The sequence below is a fragment of the Pelophylax lessonae genome (genome assembly GCF_965119305.1).
Source record: "Pelophylax lessonae genome assembly, chromosome: 10".
In the NCBI taxonomy this organism is placed as follows: domain Eukaryota; kingdom Metazoa; phylum Chordata; class Amphibia; order Anura; family Ranidae; genus Pelophylax; species Pelophylax lessonae.
In genome coordinates this window covers 82,245,847-82,262,795 of record NC_138777.1, presented here as the reverse complement: position 1 = coordinate 82,262,795, position 16,949 = coordinate 82,245,847, and positions in this window count along the sequence as shown.

Here is a 16,949-nt window from a genome sequence, read left to right as displayed (position 1 = left end):
TGCTTGAAGCCTCTCTGCTTCGGCAAGACCATCGAAACACTTCTGTAGTAAGATATCTATCAAATGAACTTACCATCTAGAACATCTAGTAGTGAACTGGGTTCCAGGTGAATAGATTTTATTGCTGTAAATGCAAGAACAATCTTCCATGGGAACACATCCTGAATTAGTTAAATCATCCAGCACATATCCTGAGGGGAAACATCAACTTGGATTAGATGTTTTAGGCATGCAATTTAGTTTCCTTTATTTTGGGATGTCTGCTAGAGTCTTCTGTTTTTTACAAGTATATAAGTGTCCATAACATACTGACTGTTCACCTACAGTATATTACTAATCCTGATTTTGGCCACCAAACCTAATTATTGAATGAATTTGTAACCGTAATGTTCAGTGAAAACGCTTGAAGTTTTAGATTCTTAAATCATTAAGTGGGCCAAAAGCCAAAAATACTGAATTGGGGTCAAAACACAATTTTTGCAATCAGTTCTTTGCTGAGGCTTTTTTTAATTATCATTATTTTTATTATTTTATTTTTTTATTATTACTTTTTTTTTTTTTTTTTTTAGTCTTTCATGAAGTGACCAATCAAATATGAGTTACTTGATTTAAAACAAAAAATAGAAATAAACATGATTGTCACATGTTCTTAAAAACCAACTGAGTAGAAAAGAAAGTGTGGACACCATACACAGTAACTCACAAAAGTGAGTGCACCCCTCGCATTTTTGTAAATATTTTTTATTAAATCTTTTCATGTGACAACACTGAAGAAATTGCACTTTGCTACAATGTAAAGTAGTTAGCGTACAGCTTGTATAACAGTGTAAATTTGCTGTCCCCTCAAAATAACTCAACACACAGAAATTAATGTCTAAACCGCTGGCAACAAAAGTGAGTTTCCTAAGTGGAAATGTCCAAACTGGGCCCAAAGTGTCAATATTTTGTGTGGCCACCATTATTTTACAGCACTGCCTTAACCCTCTTGGGCATGGAGTTCACCAGAGCTTCACAGGTTTCCACTGGAGCCCTCTTACACTCTTCCATGACGACATCACCGAGCTGGTGGCTGTTAGAGACCTTGCGCTCCTCCACCTTCCGGTTTATGATGCCCCACAGATTCTCAATAGAGTTCCGGTCTGGAGACATGCTTGGCCAGTCCATCACCTTTACCCTCAGCTTCTTTAGCAAGACAGTGGTCATCTTAGAGGTGTGTTTGGGGTCATTGTCATGTTGGAATACTGCCCTGTGGCCCAGTCTCTGAAGGGAGGGTTTCATGGTGTGCTTCATTATGCCACAGAAAATGTTGGCATTCATGGTTCCCTCAATGAACTGTAACTCCCCAGTGTCGGAAGCACTCTTGCAGCCCAAGACCATGACACTCTTACCACCATGCTTGACTGTAGGCAAGACACATTTGTCTTTGTACTCCTCACCTGGTTGCCACCACACACACTTGACACCATGTGAACCAAATAAGTTCATCTTGGTCTCATCAGACCATGGGACATGGTTCCAGTAATCCATGTCCTTAATCTGCTTGTCTTCAGCAAACTGTTTGCGGGCTTTCTTGTGCATCATCTTTAGAAGAGATTTCCTCCTGGGATGACAGCCAGGCAGACCAATTTGATGCAGTGTGCGGTGTATGGTCTGAGCACTGACAGGCTGACCTCCCACCCCTTCCACCTCTGCAGCAATGCTGGCAGCACTCATCCGTCTATTTCCCAAAAACAACACCAGGATATGACGCTGAGAATGTGCACTCAACCTCTTTGGTCGACCATGGCGAGGCCTAAGTGGAACCTGTCCGGTTAAACAGCTGTATAGTCTTGGCCACCGTGCTGCAGATCAGTTTCAGGGTCTTGACAATCTTCTTATAGCCTAGGCCATCTTTATGTAGAGCAACAATATTTTGTTTCAGATCCTCATAGAGTTCTTTGTCATGAGGTGCAATGTTGAACTTCCAGTGACCAGTATGAGAGAGTGAGAGCAATAACACCAAATTTAACACACCTGCTCCCCGTTCACACCTGAGACCTTGTAACACTAATGAGTCACATGACACCAGGGAGGGAAAATGGCTAATTGGGCACAATTTGGACATTGTCACTTAGGGGTGTACTCACTTATGTTGCCAGTGGTTTAGACATTAATGTCTGTGTGTTGAGTTATTTTGAGGGGTTAGCAAATTTACACTGTTATACAAGCTGTACACTCACTACTTTACGTTGTAGCAAAGTGTCATTTTTTTCAGTGTTGTCACATGAAAAGATATAATAAAATATTTCCAAAATGTGGGGGGTCTACTCACTTTTGTGAGATAATGTATGTTTTGTTTTCCTTTCAAATGAGTATGTTACGGTATCAGGAAAAGTTTATTCATTCAAACGCTACTTATGTACCTGATCATTTTTAGCATTTTAAAATATTTCCCTAGCTACATTTATGAAACAATACATGTCTTTTGTATAACAATGGCCCTTTAATGCTTTGTCTATGATTCTCAACTTACCAAACATTATTCATTGTTTCAAGACACAAAGAGAAAATAATTGGAGTAGCTTTATGTTGCTATAAAAGAAGCACATTATAGGGAAACTCAACATGAATAAAATATATGTTGTTCTATTTGTATTTCATGTTATAACTTGCCTTCTGGACAGGTACACTTTGCAATGCAAGGTCCATCACAAAAAATTTCTTTTCCTGGATTGGAGCAGGTAGGTGTACAAGGGAAACTGCATTCTTTGTAGATTAGGTTATCACGACAAATCTTGTCTGGAAAGAAAAATCATACAGAATATACAGTATATATACAGTATCTCACAAAAGTGAGTACACCCCTCACATTTTTGTAAATAATTTATTATATCTTTTCATGTGACAACACTGAAGAAATGACACTTTGCTACAATGTAAAGTAGTGAGTGTACAGCTTGTATAAAAGTGTAAATTTGCTGTCCCCTCAAAAAAACTCAACACAGCCATTAATGTCTAAACCACTGGGAACAAAAGTGAGTACACCACTAAGTCAAAATATCCAAATTGGGAGCAAAATGTTAATATTTTGTGTAGCCACCATTATCTTCCAGCACTACCTTAACCCTCTTGGGCATGGAGTTCACCAGAGCTTCACAGGTTGCACCTGAAGTCCTCTTCCACTCCACCATGATGACATCCCAGAGCTGGTGGACGTTAGAGACCTTGCGCTCCTCCAACTTCCGTTTGAAGATGCCCCCCTGATGCTCAATAGGGTTTAGCTCTGGAGACATGCCTGGCCAGTCTATCACCTTTACCCTCAGCTTCTTTAGCAAGGCAGTGGTCATCTTGGAGGTGTGTTTGGGGTCATTATCATGTTGGAATACTGCCTTACGGCCCAGTCTCTGAAGGGAGGTGATCATGCTCTGCTTCAGTATGTCACAGTACATGGTGGCAGTCATAGTTCCCTCAATGAACTGTAGCTCCCCAGTGCCGACAGCATTCATGCAGCCCCAGACCATGACACTCCCACCACCATGCTTGACTGTAGGCAAGACAAACTTGTCTTTGTACTCCCCACCTGGTTGCCGCCACACACGCTTGACACCATGTGAACCAAATACGTTTATCTTGGTCTCTTCAGACCACAGGACATGGTTCTAGTAATCCATGTCCTTAAAATAAAAAGTACAGAGGGCGCCTCAGCCTAACGCATTACTTTTGTAACATTTTATTTTGATAAAAATATGTACATCATACTCACAAAGTAGATAACATGACAGGCGAAAAATAAAATGAGTCCACCGGTTGTCTCCACTGAGCATAGTCCAATGATGCAGACCGTGATTGGATGCTCAACAAGTCACATGGCTTCTGGCATATACCCCACCCCTTTTGAGCAGGTCAGTAAATTTCAATCACATGATTAAGTAAACAATAATCGCATAAGAATCTGTGTTTGAATAAATCAGTCCTAATGCTTCCATCACAAAGTTTTCAACCACATGTACATAAATATGTATCTATGCTTCATCTATTTCCAGTCTGTAAGCCTATACCTAAATATACCAAGACATTTTGCCATACATCTGAGGCAATAAAGTACAGTTAGATGTTGGGATGAGCCTCGAGTTTGAGTCAAACTTAAGTTCGACTCGAGCATTGGCTGTTCGCTTGTTCGTCGAATGATGAACAAATGGGCTTCTTCGTGGGAACTTTGAGTTCCTGAATTATCATGGACTCTCCGAATTCCAATAAATAAACCACTGGCTGGCAGGGGGAATTGAACTTACAGCTCTTATTATTTCAAGCTTGGTATTCTACCACCTACGCCATCATGCCTGCTTAAGCTGGGTACACACTCCCTAACTTTTATCTCATCCACTGTGTGTAGGGTGAGATAGGAGTTAGTTAGTTAGTTAGTTAGTTAGTTAGTTAGGTAGGGAAAGTGTACTTAACTTAACTGTATTTGAAGGTGGTGTAGCTGGTAGACTTGCAATTGCAATGGTTGTGAGATTGAATCCATTGGCCAACGGGTGATTTATAAGTGGAATATTATATTTCATAATTAATAATACATTGCTAGCAGGGAGAGAGATTTTTGCTTTTTAGTTTGTTGAGATCAAAGTTATTTATATATATATATATATGCACCCTCGGGTCTGGTATGGATTTTAAGGGGAACCCTGCGCCAAAATTTAAAAAAATGGCATGGGGTTCCCCCTAAAATCCATACCAGACCCTTATCCGAGCACACTGCCTGGCTGGCCAGGATGTGGGTGGGGCGAGCGAAAAAAGTGTACAAAAAAAATGATAAAAGCCAGTTTGGAAAAATTAAATGGTTTTGATTTAATTTAATTATTAATATCAACCAATACATGGCGTTTTTAATGTCTCTTCTTTAGCTCTAGTGGGGGCCGGCTAAGTGTGCTTTTCTACTTGGAGCCCAGTAGGAGGCACAGAGTGATGTATGGGGTCGGCAGTAATCGATGCCCCCGTCTGGTTCTTAACGTTACTTCCGCACGAAGGTGATGCAATTTCCGGAAGTGAGGTTTACACATGTGACCGAGCCGACGCCTGGAACACACGGAGCGACCAGTATGGGCTGCTAAGCCAGCGTGCGTTCCAATGGACTGCTAAGGCCCTTTCTTTGCATGAAGTTATCTTCTTCTATCATCGAATATCAGTTAAGTTATACATTTATCGCATCAATTATTATCTGACTCTGTATACACCCTTAGCCCCCTGACAGCCTCCAGGAGAAATGCAACAAAATACAATATAACAGTATGCCATATTACTTTCCATCTAACTGTACTTTATTGCTTCAGATGTATGACATAATGTCTTGATTTATTTAGTTATAGGCTTACAGGCTGGACGTAGATGAAGCATAGATACATATTTATGTGCATGTGGTTGTAAACTTTGTGATGCAAGCATTAAGACTGATTTATTCAAACACAGATTCTTATGCGATTAGTGTTTACCTAATCATGTGATTGCAATTTACTGACCCACCCAAAAGGGGTGGGGTATATGCCAGAAGCCATGTGACTTGTTAATCATTACATCCCCAGCCACCTGCACTTCAAATTATCTCCGAGGAAGGGGGGAAACCCCCGAAATGCGTAAGCTGTATTTCGAGGCTTGCATCCAATCACTGTCTGCATCAATGGACTATGCTCAGTGGAGACTTCCAGTGGACTCATTATTTTATTTCTCGCCTGTCATTTTATCTACTTTGTAAGTATGATGTACATATATTTTTATCAAAATAAAATATTACAAAGGTAATGCACTGGGCTGGTGCGCCCTCTATACTTTTTCTTTTTAAAGCTTTATTTGGGTTTCCCCAACCTGTTGAGAGTGGCAGCACAGCCAGAACGACGATAATACCAGCTGAGTCGTTTTCCCATTAAACCAAGTCGCATAACAACCCCTCAAGCACAGGAGCATCAATTTTCTTCAATCCATGTCCTTAGTCTGCTTGTCTTCAGCAAACTGTTTTTGGGCTTTCTTGTGCATCATCTTTAGAAGAGATTTCCTTCTGGGATGACAGCCATGCAGACCAATTTGATGAAGTGTGTGGCATATGGTCTGAGCACTGACAGGCTAAACCCCCACCCTTCAACCTCTGCAGCAATGCTGGCAGCACTCATACGTCTATTTCCCAAAGACAACCTCTGGATATGACGCTGAGCATGTGCACTCAACTTCTTTGGTCGACCATGGCAAGGCCTCTTCTGAGTGGAATCTGTCCTGTTAAACTGCTGTATAGTCTTAGCCATCATGCTGCAGCTCAGTTTCAGAGTCATGGAAATCTTCTTATAGCCTAGGCCATCTTTATGCAGAGCAACAATTCTTTTTTTCAGATCCTCAGAGAGTTCTTTGCCATGAGGTGCCATGTTGAATTTCCAGTGACCAGTAGGAGAGAGTGAGAGCGATAACACCAAATTTATCACACCTGCTCCCCATTCACACCTGAGACCTTATAACACTAACGAGTCACACAGGGCCGGACTGGGTATGAAAACCAGCCCTGGAAAAAATGACATACCAGCCCCATAGCATTGCCTCATTATACCAGTGCAACGTCATTTTCAGCGCAACGTCCCTCCCCCTAATACAATGCTGATCCCCCTCCCCCTAATTCAATGCTGATCCCCCCTCCCCCTAATACAATGCTGACCCTCCCTCCCCCTAATACAATGCTGACCCTCCCTCCCCCTAATTCAATGCTGATCCCCCCTCCCCCTAATACAATGCTGATCCCCCCTCCCCCTAATACAATGCTGACCCTCCCTCCCCCTAATACAATGCTGACCCTCTGCTGCGGGCGGCCTTGTCTTAAAGCGGCCCCAGGGCCAGCGGCCCACCAGGAAATTTCCCGGTATCCCGATAGGCCAGTCCGGCCCTGGAGTCACATGACACTGGGGAGGGAAAATGGCTAATTGAGCCCAATTTGGACATTTTCACTTAGGGGTGTCCACAGTTTTGTTGCCAGAGGTTTAGACATTAATGGCTGTGTGTTGAGTTATTTTGAGGGGACAGCAAATTTACACTGTTATACAAGCTGTACACTCACTACTTTACATTTTTAGCAAAGTGTAATTTCTTCATTGTTGTTACATGAAAAGATATAATAACATATTTACAAAAATGTGAGTGGTGTACTCACTTTTGTTAGGTACTGTGTGTGTATAAATATATATATATATATATATATATATATATATATATATATATATATATATATATATCATGTGATACATGATGAATGATGCAAACTGAACAGTAGATCAATATTTTTGGAAAAAAGAAGATATAAAATAAAAATATGCTAAATAAATATGTGATGCTAAAATAATTAGCATTATACGGAATACTGAAAGTGAGCATGTGATATATAAGCAGTGATTAGCAGTGGATAGCATTACAATCCATGCTAATCACATTTCCTGTCAAATGCATTGAGAACAGATTTACAATCAGAAAAACATAAGTGTAGTGCCCTTATTATTATTTTGTAAATTTTTACTGAAATTTCTGCACACATGTTCATTGTGTGCTTCAGTCCAGTTTTTTGTGTCTTATTACATTTTAATGCCTGTGATGAATGCAAATTTTACACAAAAATACATGTTATACACTGCCGCATAATGCTCTTCTGGTTGAACAAACCTCCACACTCCAGAGTCCAATTTAGATGGTACAAGAGATGCATCTTAATAGTGGCCATCGTACTTTACTGCCTATATTGAGCATATGATATACAACACTACAAGCACAAATAATACTCACAGCACAAAGATGGGCTTCTCCACTCTGGTGGTTCTCCTCCAGCAAATGCACACTGGCGGGAATACTCAGCAATAGTGCTACATAGACAAAATGAACTGAATTTTTCACTGTCTTTGCAGAGGCACATATCCATCATGTAGGCATCAACAAAAGGTTCTGGTGTCACAAGTTTGTTGCACTTTTTCCAGATGGATTTGGTTAACTGTTGGAGACATTCAGCTCTCTAAAAAAACATTTAGAAATACATTTAAACTTTTAGACTGGGGCAAATACTAATTAGCCTATGGTGCTGCATACTTATACAATAATACATTGATAATTAATAATTTACAATGTATAAGGTAGAAAGGGTCATACTTTAACAACAACACTTCAGCTGCTGGAGGGAGAAACATAGACAAAGTGCATTGTTCTGTAATTGTCCTCCTGTCCCGCCACACCGATCCCCCTACTGTCTGGCCCCCCTGTGTGCCCAGGCCTATCGGCAGCCCTGCACATGCATGCATACTTTGTCAACAGACTTTTTCTATATGTTTCCCAGCTACAGTAGTATTGCAGCAGAACCTGAGATTGACCTCTTGGCATGATCTGTGCTAGCTGCAGATATGTCATAGACTTTTCACACCTCCCTCTTATTATGGTATTATGCTCCTATATTTCCATAAGAGACAATCACTGTACAAAACAGTTGACTCATTTCAGTTCTACCCTGCATTCTTCATTTTTATTTGATTTCTAGATGCATTTAGTAAAACAGAACCTGTTTTATAAAATAGTAGGAAAGAGAGCAAATTAAGGTAGGTATAGAACAGTGATTTTACACACCCTGTTCCTGGTAAAAACCATAATGGTTTTTACCAGGAACATCCTGTTCCTGGCAAACAAATATAATGTTTCCTACAGAAAACTTCCTGTGAGGCAATAATATCATCATTTTTTCCCAGACAGAAGTACCACTTTCTCACCTTCTACTGATGCTGGGGAGATTTAAGGGAACATACTCTGCAGAGGGCATATAGATAGTAAAATATGTGTATAACCCTCTAGTGTGCTACTAGTGTGAGTGCAGGGAACCTATGCTTGGCTCATGCCTAAACTTGTGAGTCTTAATTGGGTCATGGGTTTACTTCAGGTCAGGGCTGGATGACTCATACAGGCAGCTTTCTGGTTCACCCCCTGGTTCTGCGAGTTTGGAGAAAATTCTGGAAACTTGAGGGCAGAGGCTAGTAGGGTTGATCTGCATACTTAGGGGAGCTCAGCCAATCACCAGACAGTGGTTCTTGCATGGGGTCTGAGCCATCCCTTAAATAGGGATAAGTCATGCAGGCAAGGGGAGTCGTTGGAAGATGGAGATGAAGTGCTGAAGAGACTGTCGGTGGCCCGTGAGTGACCCCTGCTGGGGGAGAGGGGTTACCTCTAGCTGGGCTTAGGAGGATCCTGACAGCAGAGCGGTTTAGAAGGAATCTTTACTAAGTGGCAGCAAGTGGAGCAAGGAGGACAGTGTGAGAACATCAGCACTTACAAGGGGAGAGACTGCCACCTGTCACAGGTCTCTCTGGAAGATAGTGGTGTGCATACATTTTTCTTTTACTTGCCCTGGGAGATCTCCAGAGCCGTCAGATGGGCTGGTGAAGAGGCAGTTTGGTGAGTGTAATTCCACTATTTTTGAATAAATTATTGGAAACATATCACACTATGAGCTTCTCTCCTTGATCCTTTCTCATGCATGAGGTATTTTTGGTCACAGAAGGAATCCCATTATCTGACTGGTCTGGATGTCTAAGGCTGAGTGATCCTTGAAATCACCCACAGTGCTGTCTGACCATTGTGGAAACGATGGTCCATATATTGCAAATCAGCCAAGCAGTCTGAGCCCCAAGTCATGAAGCAGTCTCTTCTTCTTTTTGATGACTCTGTTAGCATGGTTTCCCAGGGCAATCCACCTAGCCCTGCCCCAGAAGTGGAAGAGATTGAGTGCACCAATGCCCAACCACTTATGTCTCAAGATGAGTACATGGGAGGACCATCGCAGCACATCTCGGATGATGACGAAACACAGGTGCCAACTGCTGCGGAATTCCGAATTGTGGAGACCGATAAGGGTTGCAGGGGTGAAGACTGCGTGGAAGATGATGTGGAGGACAATGAGGTCCTCGACCCCACATGGAATGAACATCATGCAGGTGACCTGAGCAGTTTTGAGGAAGAAGCGGTGGTCGCAAAGAGCCACCAGCACAGCAGAAGAGGGAGCAGGGTGCAAAAGCGGAGCGGCCATGCCCTAGACACTAGCGCCTGCTACTGCCCAATGCAGCAAGGGACCGAGCACACCAAAGCCAGCTCAAAGGAGTTCCCTAGCGTGGCAGTTCTTCAGACAATGTGATGATGACAAGACATGAGTGGTTTGCACGCTGTGCAATCAGAGCCTGAAGTGAGGCATAAACCTTCTCAACCTGAGCACAACCTGCAAGACCAGGCATCTAAGTGCAAAGTATGAGCTGCAGTGGAGTAGACACCTCAAAAACCAAGAAAGGTCTCTGGCTCCTCCTGCTTCCTCTTCTGCTGCAGTCTCGGCCTCTTCATCCACCTCTATAGTGAGACCGGCACCTGCCACCCCCCGCAAACAGAGGATCAGCCAGCAACACCACCACCTGGGTCACCAACAACCATCTCCACAATGTCCCGTGGAAACGTTCAGCTTTCTATCTCCCAAACACTGGAGCAGAAGAGGAAGTACCCTCCCCCCTACTCACCCGCGATCCCTGGCCCTGAATGCCAGCATTTCAAAATTCCTGGCCTTTGAAATGCTGTCATTCTGTCTGGTGGAGACGCAGAGTTTTAAAAGCTTTATGGCGGTGGCTGTCCCACAGTACGTCGTGCCCAGCCGCCACTACTTTTCCAGGCAAGCCACCCCTTCCCTGCAAAACCAAGTGGGTGACAAAATCAGGTGTGCACTGCGCAACACCATCTGTGGCAAGGTCCACTTAACTATGGATACGTGGACCAGTAAGCATGGTCAGGGACGTTATATCTCCCTAACAGCACCATGGATAAATGTAGTGGCGGCTGGGCCTGAGGCGGATAGCAGTTTGGCGCATGTCCTTCCACCACCGAGGATTGCAGTGCGCTTCAGTTTGTCTCCTGTTCCTAACTCCTCCTACTCCGCTTCATCATCCTCTACAGCCTCCTCATCCAGTTAGCGTAACACCTTCACCACCAACTTCAGCACAGCCAGGGGCAAACGACAGCAGGCAGTTTTAAAACTTGCCTGTTTGGGGGAAAAACCACACACCGCGCAGGAGTTGTGGAGGGGCATTCAACAGCAGACCAATGAGTGGTTGGTGCCAGTGAGCCTCAAGCCCGGCCTGGTGGTGTGCGATAACAGGCAAAATCTCATAGCAGCTCTGGGCCTAGCCGGTTTGACACACATCCCTTGCCTGGCGCATTTGCTGAATTTGGTGGTGCAGAGGTTCCTTAGAAATTACCCCGTTATGTCATAGCTGCTGTGCGCACTTTCGGCATTCTCACCCTGCTGCTGCTCGCCTGTCAGCGCTGCAGCGTAACTTCGGCCTTCCCGCTCACCGCCTCATATGTGACATGCCCACAAGGTGGAACTCCACCTTGCACATGCTGGCCAGACAGTGCGAGCAGCAGAAGGCCATAGTGGAGTTTCAGCTGCAGCACGCAAGCATGAGTTGCTCTGCGGAACAGCACCACTTCACCACCAGTAACTGGGCCTCCATGCGAGACCTGTGTGCCTTGTTGCACTGTAACATATGCAGACTAGGCCGCAATTTAATATTTTTTCCCAAAATGGGTGTTTATTGAATAGCTGGATAGAACAACAGTATCCAAAGGGTGTATCTCATAGTAAAATATGCAGACTAGGCCGCAATGTAATATTTTTTCCCTAAATGGGTGTTTATTGAATAGCGAAATAGAACAACAGTATCCAAAGGATGTATCTCACACGTACAGCTACAGACTAGGCCGCAATTTAATATTTTTTCCCTAAATGGGTGTTTACTGAATAGCGGAATAAAACAACAGTATAGAAAGGGTGTATCTCACAGTAAAATATGCAGACTAGGTCGCAATTTATTTTTTTTCCCCTAAATGGGTTTGTATTGCAAAGCGGAATACAACAGTATGTAATGGCTGTATCTCACCGTAACATAAGCAGACAGGGCCGCAATTAACTTTTTTTCCTCTAAATGGGTTTTTATTGCAATGCGCAACACAACAGTATGCAATTTGTGTATCTCACTGTAACATATGCAGCCTAGGCCGCAATTAACTTTTTTTTTTCCCCTAAATGGGTTTTATTGCAAAGCAGAATACAACAGTATGCAATTGGTGTATCTCACTGTAACATATGCAGCCTAGGCCGCAATTAACTTTTTTTCCCCTAAATGGGTTTTTATTGCAAAACGGAATACAACAACAGTATGCAATGGGTGTATCGCACTGTAACATATGAATGAAAATCCAAAAAATTATCTTCCCCTTAATTGGTGCTTGTTGAATAGCAGATTTGAAATGCAATGTCTAAACGCTGTAAGTCACAGTAAAATATGAAGGAAATGTTTTTTTTCTTTTTTAAATGCAGATTAAGCAGACACATATGCATTGAGCTTGCAGGAAATGGCCGCTACACACGGCAGGCTTGACAGGTTTGATACTGTTGTTATTCTATTCTGCTATTGAATAAAAAAAAAAAACATTTGAATGAAAAACTGAAAAATAATTTTATTTCCCTAAATACTGAAAAATAATTATTTTCCCCTTACGTTGGTGCTTTTTGAAGAGCAGGTTAGAAAAGCAGTGTCTGTCTAAAGACTGTATGTCAAAGTTAAATATGAAGGAAAAATGTTTTCTTTTTTAAATGCAGATTAAGCAGACGCATATGCACTGAGCTTGCATTAAATGTGCAGCACCGCACGCCGCCCACCTAACAGACTGATAAAAGTTTTTTTTCCTCCTTTCTCCTCCTCACTGGGCTCAGGTCAGGGCATAAAGATCGTGCACTGCACCTCCACACAATACAATCAATGTAGATCGCTGTCTGATTAAAGAAGATTGTTCCTATGCTTTCCCTTTAAAGCAGTCTCCATCCTTCCCCTACAGTAATCTCCTATCTCTCCCTCCAGGCAAAAAGATCGTGCACTGCACCCCCACACAATCAAATCAATGTAAATTGCTGTCTGATTAAAGAAGATTCTTCATATGCTTTCCCTCAAAGCAATCTCCAGCCTGACCCTACAATAATCTCCTATTTCTCCCTCCAGGAAAAAGATTGTGCACTGCACCCCCCCCCCCAAATCAATGCAGATCGCTGTCTGGTTAAAGAAGATTCTTTCTATGCTTTCCCTCAAAGCAATCTCCAGCCTGGCCCGACAGTAATCTCCTATCTCTCCCTCAGCAGCATCAGGAACCTCTGCCTAGTATAGTTTTAGCAGAGTGAAGTGCGGCGCTATGTGACTCCAGCTTATATAGACTCTGGGTCACATGCTGCACTGGCCAATCACAGCCATGCCATTAGTAGGCATGGCTGTGATGGCTTCTAGGGCACACTAGTTAAACACTTGCTGATTGACTGCCTTGTACCTGTTGAAACCGCGCCATTAAAACCGCGCCAAAACATAAAATAACATTACCGAACAACGGACAGTACCCGAACATACAGTGAAATGGTCGGGTTCGGGTCCGGGTACCGAATACCCAAAAGTCCGGTACGAACCCGAACAATACAGTCCGGTTTGCTCAACCGTAGTAGCTATACATTACTCTCAGCAAATTACCCATTGTGTTACCCACTGGGAAGTATCCCAAAAGATTTTATTCACATGGTACTTATCCCCATACCGCCTAGCAAAGTTTTACCCTAACAATTCTTCACTATGTTGGAGAGAATGCGGACAGCCTGGCACCCTCCCACATGTATTCTAGTCATGCAAAGGACCAACCAGTTATTGTAACCAAGTCTTCCAATTGATATCCCGAGTCATGGCAATATTAACAAAACCAGATCCAGCCCTTCCCTACTCCATTTAGGTATAGAACGCTTTCCCACTAACGCTCGCAATATTACTGTAATTATTCCTATATCTGCCAAGATGCTTATCACCAGACTCTGGAGGTCCACTCAAGCACCTAACCTCTCCAAGTTTATAGCCCTGATAAATCTAACCTACCACTACGAAAGACACATAGCCATTAGAACCTCATCTATACACAAATCCAATCAGTTGTGGTGTGCATGGGCCCACATGACTCCTTCAACCCTTTCTTAACATTCCATTTGTTGTTATCATCAAATGTTGTTTCTTTCTTTTTCATCTGTATGACGGTGTTGTATGTTGTACGCTGATGGTTTATTGTAGACCCTGCTTATGTATCCCTTATATTATAATATGGACCCTGTTCTCTACTTGTACTGTTTATAAAACCTTGAATAAAAATCTATTGTTGGAAAAAAAAATGACCTTTCCTTTTCAAGCTGCAGCTCTGTAATTTTCTGTAAAATGCAATGAACGCCCCCGGAAAATGTAATTTATTGTTTGTGTGATTGCCTCCCTGATTTTTCCAGAAGTCTGCACTAAGATACAAGTCAGACTTTTGGCAACCCCTGTAACAAAAATGACATTTTTTGTGAGATACTCCCAAAGGGAAATCTAATCTAAAGGGATGCAGACACTGATACTTTCCTCATTAGAGCTCTGCTGGTGCAGCAGCTTATTGATAATTATAAAACCACACCCATACAGATTCACTTTACACATGGATACAGATAAACCAACAACTATTCCTTTAGAATAACAAAAGGTAGGAATTTACAACAACGTTTTTTTAAAATCCCTGGAATGTACATAGATCACCGAGAGGAGAATGTTTTTTTCCTCAACAAAAGTAAAGTTACTCTTTTTAAGCTAAAAAAAAAAAAAATCTCTACATATTAACTATTGGCCTACTGGCCAATTCCCCCCCCCCCCCCCCTTCCTGCTCAGGCCAATTTTCAGCTTTCAGCGCTGTCACACCTTAAATTACAAACAAATAAAGCTTTCTTTTGGTGGTATTTATTCACCACTGAGTTTTTTTATTTTTTGCTAAACAAATGAAAGAAAACAGTAAATGAAACAAAGATTCATAGTTTAGGCATAGTTTAGGCAGCACTGATGGGCACTGATAGGCTGCACTGATAAGCACTGATGGGCATTGATAAGGCGGCACTGATGATACGGCACTGATGGGTACTGAAAGGTGGCACCGATCAAGCGACACTGGTGGGCACTGATGAGGTGCACTGATGAGGCTGCACTTATAGGCAGCACTGATAGGTGGCACTGATGGGCACTGATGAACCAACACTGGTGGGCATTGATGAGGAGGCATTGATGAGGCTGCACTGGTAGGTGGCACGGAAAGGCACTGATAGGCGGCACTAATGGGCACAGGTAGGTGGCACTGATGGGCACTGATAGGTACTGGTAGGTGGCACTGATGGGTAACACTGATGAGGAGACACTGGTGGACACTAATTGACAGCACTGATGGGCATTAATTGACAGCATGGATGGGCACTAATTTGCAGCACTGGAGGGCACTGATTGGCAGACTTATGGACACTGCTGGGACTGCTCTGATAATCAGGACACTGATAATCAGTGCCCTGATAATAATGCTCATGTCCCTATATCACAAGCCAGTTATCGCCTCCGTTTTTCTCTCCTCATACTGTCAGCATGAGGAGAGAAAAGCAGATAACCGACTTGTGTTTACTTCCGTAATCAGCTGTCATTGGACACAATTGATCACATGGTAAAGGACCGCTGTGATTGGCCCTTTGCCCCGATATGTGGTCAGCCGAGTCCAAAGGACTTAGCAATCACAGAGCTTGCGCCCGTGTTCTGGCAACATGATCATGGGAGGATGTCCATGTACGCCCTCCCGGCAAATTAAGCTCACACTGTAACCCTCTTTCAGCTATAGCATGGGCAGGAAGGGGTAAAAAAAATCTAACTTACCTGTGATGAATGATATCATACATCCTGCAGGCTTCTGGATCTTGTAGAAATTTTCATTGCGGGGATGTCAGTCCTATTCCTGAAGCTGAAACTCCAGCGCTGCAATGATTAATAGTCCTTGGGAAGGACTACAGTGAGGAAGGTCCTAAAGGGGCCCTGCCTCCCTTCTCCTTCACTGAAAAAAAAAAAACCTTTTGCTGTATTCTCTGCATGTAACATAGTCTCTAAATGGAAATTTGGATGAATGACCTGATCCACTCCCCCATGTAAGGCCTACAAGCCTTACACTAATATGTCTCTATGCATTTTATCAGCAGAGTTTCCTATTACAGCTAAAGCACATTGTCAAAATGGCTACTGGGGGAGCAGTAAGGGGACTAGGGGTTGGTTTATTTAACCACTTCCGCACTGCTCACTAGAGCTCTACTGCGGCAAAGTGGCTCGATAACGTCTGGCGACGTAGACCTACGTCGCCAGACATCCCCCTCTCTCGGCGGCGCACACGCGCCGCCGATGCTGGCTCCCGCTGTATTCATTCACAGCGGGAGTCGGGCCAGGGGAGGAGCAGTGGCGCTCACCGCTGCTCTTCCCCGATCGTCGGGGAATCGAGTCTGGAGATCCGCCCGCTTGTGTAAACAAAGCGGGCGGATCTCCTAAGTGACAGACAGTGACAGATTGCAGGGTTCAGAATAGCTGAACCTGCTATCTGTCCCTGTGTCACTCAGTCACCTCCCCCCACACATGTCAGTAAGCACCAGGCATACATTAACCCCTCCCGCTCCAATAAAATTAACCCCTTCCCTGCCAATGTAATTTTTACAGTAACAGTGTATATTTATAGCACTGATTACTGTAGTAATGTCACTGGTACCCCCAAAAGTGTCAAAAATGTCAGTCAAGGGTCCGATCTGTCCACCGCAATGTCGCAGTCCTGCAAAAAAAATCGCAGATCGCCGCCATTACTCGTTAAAAATTAAAAAAAAAACACCAAAAGCGACAGAAATCTTTCCCTTAGGTAGTAAACGCAATAACTTTTGCGCAAACCAATCAAAATATGCTTATTGTGATTTTTTTTGCCAAAAATATGTAGCAGAAAACAAATTGGCCTAAAATGATAAAAAAAAATAGATTTTTACATTTTTTTGG